Below are 8,334 nucleotides of genomic sequence, written 5' to 3'. Positions count from 1 at the left end.
ACCTGGATTTAAATAAACGGAGTGTTTCAGCTGATTGAAGGCTTTCTGTTCCAGATCTGTGGAGCATAGAAGCTGAATGCAACTTCTCCATGTTTAGTTTGTTCTGTAGGACCCAACACTCGATCCAGATGTCTGGCTGGCCGGTTCATAGTGGGTCATTAGGTCAACCATGCATTTTTGTGCTAAACCATTCAAAGCTTTATAAACCAGGAGACAGCCAGTGGAAAAACGTTAGAACTGGAATGGTGAACTTTTTCTGTCCTTGTGAGAACCCGAGCGCATGAGTTCAAATAGCTTAAATGAAATTCTATGCCCATCAGTTGAAGCCAAAGTCATTATGAAAGTAGTGGGGGGTTAAATACTTAAATGCCTGTTCGGTTACTGAGGACGTTTTGTTGTCATACCAATTTACAGCTTTCATGCAAAAGATGCATGTATGTCATTTAAATGTGGTAAAACCCCACTCCAATGAAAATCTTGTTTTTAACTTGTACTTGTAGTATTTTTTCTGATGATGGAAGACATGTAGAAAGAAAATGAAGATTAAAATGGCATTTCTGAGTATGTCTTTTTTCAAATTATTATGAATCTGGGGCAAAGGAAAAAATGCTGTTTAAAAAAGATCGTGAAGTAGAAAATACACGGGGCGGGGCACAAGCTCCCTGCTCTTCTTCTTCTGACGCACTTGTAGACAACTAGATCCATGTACGTCTTCGTCTTTCTCATCCAAGCTGGCATCTGGCTTAAAACTGTACGGCTGGTTGACTTCAATGTTGCTCGCCATTTTTGTTGAAGTAATATTGTTAGCTTGGGGTGTGAGGGGGTGTTAGCTAGTGGGAGAGAGAGTAAACGGACAGCTCTCAGTTTAGAGTAATGGGAAGATACAACACAGGTTGTTTTATTTTGGCTAAAAATGGCATAATCATAATTAAACTACCACTGGGAACGCTTTTAGAATAGATCAAAAGATGATCGGTGTGGGACTTTGATGCTGGAAAGGCCTGACATGGAAATTGACTGTGGTTGTGAGTGATGATGGAGCTTGAGGGAGGAATCCAGATCCACATTCCAGAAGGTTTTGGAGATCCCTCCATCTGTTGGTTTCAAGGGGGGGGGGGGGGGACATCTCGGTTCTGAATGGACTTAGGGGGGTCAATAATGTCAGGAAACTGAATTTATTCCCTGGTTTGCCTTGAGAACTGATTTGAAAAACCTGAAGTCTTTTGACACATTCACGTCTGACATGTCTGCTGTTGCTATGTCTAATAACTGTTTTTTCTAATGCACTAATCCATCTGCTGCCTTTCAGCGTTCATCATGGCATTGTCTGTGCTGGCATTAATACAGGTAACAGAGGTGGACAGAGGATCCTCTTACAAAAGAAGTTACAGGTCCAGAGCCAGAAATCTTGCTTGTTTGTAGGTGACCAAATTACTTATTTTCCACCATAATTCTTTAAAAAAAAAATCAGAAAATTGTATTTTCAGTTTTTGTTTTTTTCTAATTTTGTCTCTTAATTGATTGATTTGATTTTTTAATAGTTCTTAATAGTTGAGGTATACCTATGCTGAAAGTGACCGGCCTCTCTCATCTGTTTAAATGGGAGAACTTGCACAATTGGCGGCTGACTAAATACTTTTTGCCCCACTGTAGATATCTGATGGCGAGGAATTATCCACATCCTGAAACATACATACTTCACAGATTTTCAGGATTGAGTTTATTTTTCATCAGTTCATGAAATCGAAGTCATCCATTTTTCTATGGGCCTACAACCAACAGGAGCCCAAAGAGAGTAGGGTTTGGTTTAGTTTAATGGGTCTATTTTATAATAGAAACCCCCAGAGCACGTTTGTGACAATGGCGCCAAATCATAAACACCAGGAGCAATGTGGGGTTCGGTGTCTTGCCCAAAGGCACTTCAACAAATGGACAGGCAGGCCTGAGACCAACCTGTGATTCTCTGATCATAACTCCTTGGTCATCATCATCACACGTACAGAAGCAACCAGAGGGGAAAGAAAGCCTTGGGCCAGCCTTTTCCAAAAATGACCATAAAAAAACTCATTGTTACTGATGTGTTGTCACGTGTCAAATAAAACCTCCTCATTGTGTAATATCCATGGGCTGGGGGTGTCACATGCGGTTGCTTCACCTGACTGATTGCCCTTGTTGAGCATCTATATCTAGAAACGGTCCGTATTCAGTTTTGCAGTAGACAAAAAGGTTTTCTGACTGGAAGTGACTTATTTTTACAGGTAAAAGTTGTCCTCAAACATGACACACTAAATAATTAGTACACAGACAAACATAAATTCATCAGTGAGAAATTTGTCAGAGATTTAGTAAAGGCTTGACTCAAAAAAGAAAAAAAGAAACCTAAATACAGAAAGACAGCAAAGAGAAAGCAAACTTTTTCCCATGAAGCAGTTCCAGCTGCACCCATACGGTTATCGTGTGACAGTAATATCGGGAGCAATGTTTGGCCAACAAAAGAGGAAAACGGCTTTGCAGCAAGACATAGTGGTCAGTGACTCATTTAAGCTTTGCAGAGATTTGTAACTGTCACTGAACGTAAAAAGATGCCCAAAAAAAAACAAATTTGTTTAATCTGTTGACCTGATTATTTTATAGTATTTACTAATCCTGTCATGTTGTGTTTGATAGTGTACAGACCTTCTAAATATTAATCATCTTTTATCTCTGATTTTTCTGAGCTTCTTTCTTTATTATACATAGATTTTAGAAAAATAATGGCTCTAGGTGATTTTAACTTACACGTTGATGATCCTTCAGAAATGTATGTCCATGATTTTAGGGACACTTTAACAGCTATGGATTTTTTTCAGCATGTGAACGTGCCCACCCACAACAGAGGTCATACTCTGGATCTCATCAATACTCACTGCCTGAAGGCCTCAGTGACCTCTGTTGTGGATGTGGGCATTTCTGATCATTCCTGTGTGTTTTTTAAAGTTCATGACTGCACAATTGAGAAGTTCCCTGAGAGAACCATTAGAAGGCGCTGTCTACACTCTGAAGTGGCTGCAAACTTTATCTCACACTTGGAAAATCAGCAACTAACGACTTCACATCCATCTATGGACATATCAATTCAGCCTTTCAGTAATAAACTCACCACAATTCTGAACAAAGTTGCCTCATTAAAACTACAAACTGTTAAAGAGAAAGCTCCACCTTCTTGGAGAACGGAGGATATTAGGAAACTTAAAAGAATGACAAGAAGGGAAGAACAACATTGGCAGAAAACAAAACTCACAATACATCCCCAAATTTTTAGAAACACACTAAAACATTGCAATAACTCCATTAAAAAAGGCAAGACTATTTCTCTAAGTTCATTGCAGAAAAATCACTCAAAGCCAAAAATCCTCTTTGCCACAATTAACAAAATAATAAACCCAAACTGGCCCGCCCTCCACCTTTAGCAGTAAAACCTGTGAGGAGTTTGCAGTCCACTTTACCACTAAGATAGATGACATTAGATCATCTATCTTACAAGCGATGGATTAGCATCCCGCCGTTCACCTTTTCCACTGTACGTCCTCTTATCAGTAGGAGAACGCTCCATAGTTTTGTTTTGATTGATGCTGCAGCACTTCCACAAGTGATGTCCCAAATGAATACCAAAACTTGTTCTCTTGATCCCATCCCCACCTCACTTTTGAAGTCAGTTTTCACATCATGTGAGGAAGCGTTACTAAACCTCTTGAACTGCTCTCTTCAGACTGGAGTCTTCCCTGCATCCCTAAAGACTGCTATAGTGAGACCCAGTCTGAAGAAGAGTGGCTTAGATGTGTCCAATTAAAACGACTACCGACCAGAATCCAAACTGTCATTTTTGAAGTTAAGTTCAAAATCTTTTTATTTGACTTTTCTTGGATATAAAGACATACATAGTGCAAAGTCACAATGGCAGCAGCAGGACATGACAGAAATAAAAATAATAAAAATAAGAATAAAAAATTAAAATACAGCAAACAGCACAGCACCAAAAAAACAAACAAACATTGGAAACCGATCAGGGCCTGGAGATTTGCCAGACTGCATAGAAGATAGAGCTGACGTGATTTAAGAATTACATATGGGCTCCTCTAGTGCCTTTCTAAGATCTGGTGGCAGCGTTGGAAGGTCGAGTGTGTTTAGAAAGTTAGCAGATGTGTCATGATCAACCTGGGCCTCAAAAGTAAAGTTGGGAGTAAAAGTCCCTGAATGCTGTGTTTATTTAAATAATAGTAATAATACATTTTATTTATATGGCGCCTTTCTGGGCACTCAAGGTTGCCTCACAGTACAAAGTATGTAGAAACATAAACATACAACAATAAAATTCCAGAACACAAAATAAGTTAACAGTTAAAAACAGCAAGTAAAATATTATGAGCTAAAAGCATGACGGAAAAGGTGAGTTTTGAGGTGTTTGGAAAACTGAGAAAGTGAGTCCATTTCAGCCACCTACGTGGTCTTCCTATTCCTGCTCTTACAGATGCAGAACTGTTCCTCCTTATCGGTTCTGACCAGCCTCACCTCATCACCCTAATTGAGCCAGTCAGACTCGGCCCCCCCGGCAGCCCAGCAACAGTTCACACAAGACTAGGGTGGACCCTCCAAGGCCCAGTTCACCTGATGGGGCGGCCTACCAATGCAGTGCAGTGCCTGTTTACCTCATCCCCACCAAAGGTTGAAGAGCTTTACAAGCATGTGGAGAGACCTCAAGATCCCAGATCTGAGAGCCTGGACCTGTGGCTCACACAAGATAAGACACATCCACAAGAATCCACCCTTGGCCTCAGTTGGAACTGGGAGTCAGACACCCTGGGCTCCAAACATAGGTCCGTGACCAATGAGAAACCAACTCTCAGGAACATCTACGAAGTCCTAGCATCACAGTATGATCCCTTGGGTTATCTGTTGCCCTACTCCACCCGATCAAATTTCATCATTCGGCAGTTATGGGACAAGAAACATGGCTGGAACGACTCCAACCTGTCCTCAGAACTAATTCAAGCCTGGACCAGTTGTGAAGCGGAGCTTCAGTTTCTACCTCTGCTGTCTCTCCCACAGCCTTATATGCCTGTAAGTACCACCTCAGGAGATATCACGCACCAAGTCCACATTTTTTGCTGACGCATCTGAGCAAGCCTACTGAGCAGTGGCCTACCTGCAAACTCAAGACAGCAACGTGCAAGAATGAAGGACAGGTCTGTCCTTCATTCTTGCACGTTGACGAGTGGCTCCTAAGCGCGTCCAGTCGATTCCCCGTTTGGAACTCTGTGCTGGAGACTCTGTGCTCATGTCCTGGAGAAAGAACTAACCCTGACAGTGAGTCAGATGGTGTTATGGTCCGATTCCACAACAGTTTTAACCTGGCTGCAATCCCAATCCTGTCGCTACAAGGTCTTTGTCGGACGAAGAGTGGCCGAGATCCAAGAGCACACAAAGAATGGTACCTGGCGCTTTGTGGATTCAGTCAACAATCCGGCGGATGACCTGACCAGAGGGAAACCCCTGAGAGCCCTCACAGAGCCTAATAGGTGGTCACAAGGACCTCCTTTTCTTCTCCAAGACCCAGACACTTGGCCAGAGAGACCTAGCACAGAGCCACAGGAAGACTCTACAGAGCTTCGGAAAACAGCCTTCTGTGGTTTGGCAGTTACTTTGCCAAGCAGCCAAAGTGCTACTGTTTAAGACCCGGCAGGAGTGCATAGAGGCCAAGGTCGTTGCCCTCCATGCATGGAGCCCTTCAAATTCTCCTCAGATCGCCGAAGAGTATTGCCAAGCAGAGAAATTTGTCCTACAGCAGGCACAATAAGAGTCTTTCCCAGAGGACTGCAAACTGTTAGCAGCAGGAAAGTCAGTCTCATCTAGCAGCCGCTTACTCACCCTCTCTCCTGAACTGGACCAGTTGTCAGGCCTAATAAGAGTAGGTGGTCGGCTGCATCAGTTAGAGGGCCTTAGTGACTCAACGTTGCACCCCATCATCCTAGACCCGACACATTCAGTCACGCTGCTGCTGATTAAAAGGAATGACCAAGACCTCCAACATCCAGGTCCTTTGTTTGACATGCTTTTTTCATTTCATTTGTGCAGGCATTTTTCTCGGCCGCTAGGTGTCACTGTTGTCACCGTTTCTATGAGGTTTTAAAGCAGATTTGATTATATTTTACCTATTCTGGAGGTTGCCAATTTGCCTATCATTTGCCTATTTGGAGTTTATTATCATAATGAGATGTCAGTTTTTGTTGTTTTATGTAATTTTTTTTTTTCACACCAGGCTTATTTGTGTTATTTATGTAGTGATGAGAGGATTTTTGTTGTTTGCAGACTAAATTGGAATATTCAGCGAAGGAATAAATTCAGAACATCTGAGAAGTGGTGTCACCTCTATTTTTTCCTCCTCCCTGTGTTCTGACCGACACCCCAACATGTTTACGGTTAAACTCCTAACCCGAATCAGCAATACAGTCCTCCATCCTCACAGTCCTCCCTAACAGTTGCTTTACTTTAGTTTCTATTTGATGTTCCTTGCTTTCATTTGTTTGTGTATGTTAATTTAACAAAGGATGGACATTCATTTTGTTTGTTTGTTTTCAGTACCCTCTTGTGTGTCTAGTTCAGGGGGTCACCAACCCTGTGCCCGCGGGAGCACTGGCGCCCGCGAGCACCCCTTGTGGCGCCCACAGGGAATGCACCCAAAAAAAAAATCTTTTTTTTTTTTTTTTTTTTAATTGAAGCAAATTTTCAACAAACAACCATGGCATGTCTATCAATGACAACAATATCAATTCTGAGATAAAGGTATAAAAAAAACAAATATGAAAACAAATATAACTTAAAAAATAATAAAGTAAGGGTCTATTACAAAAGTTTAAATAGATTAGGTTTCCCTAATTTCAGGGTTAACGCACTCAGATTTTACACTTAACCTCCTTTCTGAAACAGGCCCCTGGTGGGATCAGGAAGAAAGCACACAAACAGAAAAAATAAACAGAACCTGAATAATACATTTGATTAACAAAAAAACAATACAAAATAAATCAAAAGAGGTGCCAATCATTACAAAAATACAAAATTTTACATGGTTAAATCTATTTTTGAAAAACCACAGTAATACCAATTTAGCTAATATAATTCGAAACCGTCATAATAAAAATATTGGGCTAATCCATTTAAAAAGCTTTGACTTTCTAACAATAAACAACTATGGTTGATATAATTCTGCCTCTGACTTTTGAATTGAAGCTTGTTTGAAAGTGAAAGTACGTTGAGATGCTAGCAGTTCACCAAGTTACTCATGGAGATCTAGTCCCCGCTTTCCTTTCTGGTTTGGATGCAATCCCAAATGTACAAAATACTGCAGTTCCTCAAATCACAACTAAAGGCTACTGAAGGCTTAAAAGTAAAATGGCTTAACAACCTGGTTTCAAATACTTTTCAATGTTTTCTTGCGTTGATAATCTTTTTCTTTAACTAGTTAATTTGGTTAAATTAGAGCTTAATTTACGTCATTGTCGTGGTTATGTTTTTTATTTGGTACGTGGGTGGAACCATAGGTGGTAACACTTGCATGTAACTTTGCGCCACCCAATCAGCCATCTTTGCTCATTGTTGAGCACAGTGAACACAAAGATTAATTTTCCAGTGTAGAAATATATATGACGGAAACAAATAAGTCACATGACCAAAACTTGTCCATTTATGTAATAGACACTTGGATGTAGCCCAACTCAACACCATAACTCAGAAGTAAAACAAAAAAATGTGTATATCGTATTTTCACGACCATAAGGGGCACCTAAAAGTCGTAAATTTTCAATAAAACAAAGGGGGCGCCCTATGAGGCGGTCCGCCTAATGTATTGTGGGACTTTGGCAAAAGACGTAGAAGAAGTCAGCATGGGAACAGAAGAGAACACAGCATGAAAATGGGGGAAGGAAGTGTGGCTGAGTGAGGTTTACTTGAAGAGAACAGATGTTTTTTTTTAAATGTGTCACCGTCTCTGTTAATCTGTGACTCCATGCGTGCACATCTCACAGACGCTGTGAAAAAACAAGTGAAGCAAATGAAGTCAGAGCTTGCAGTCACTGTGGGAGTCTTGACGACGGAACTCCAACCGCTGGACATCGGTGTAAACAGGGTGTTCAAAGAAAGGTTGCGATGGATGACGGATGGCAAACACACTTTCACTAAGACTGGGAGGCAGCACAGGGCGAGTTGCCATACTTTGTGAATGGATTGGAGATACTTGGGCTATCGTGTCTGCTTACACTGTTCTTCGAGCTTTCCCAAAAGTCGGCATCGTTAATGAAGAGC

This window comes from Oryzias latipes, chromosome 18, assembly GCF_002234675.1.
Source record: "Oryzias latipes chromosome 18, ASM223467v1".
Classification (NCBI taxonomy): Eukaryota; Metazoa; Chordata; class Actinopteri; order Beloniformes; family Adrianichthyidae; genus Oryzias; species Oryzias latipes.
The sequence above is the reverse complement of the archived record's forward strand: the minus strand, read 5'-3'. Positions refer to the sequence as shown.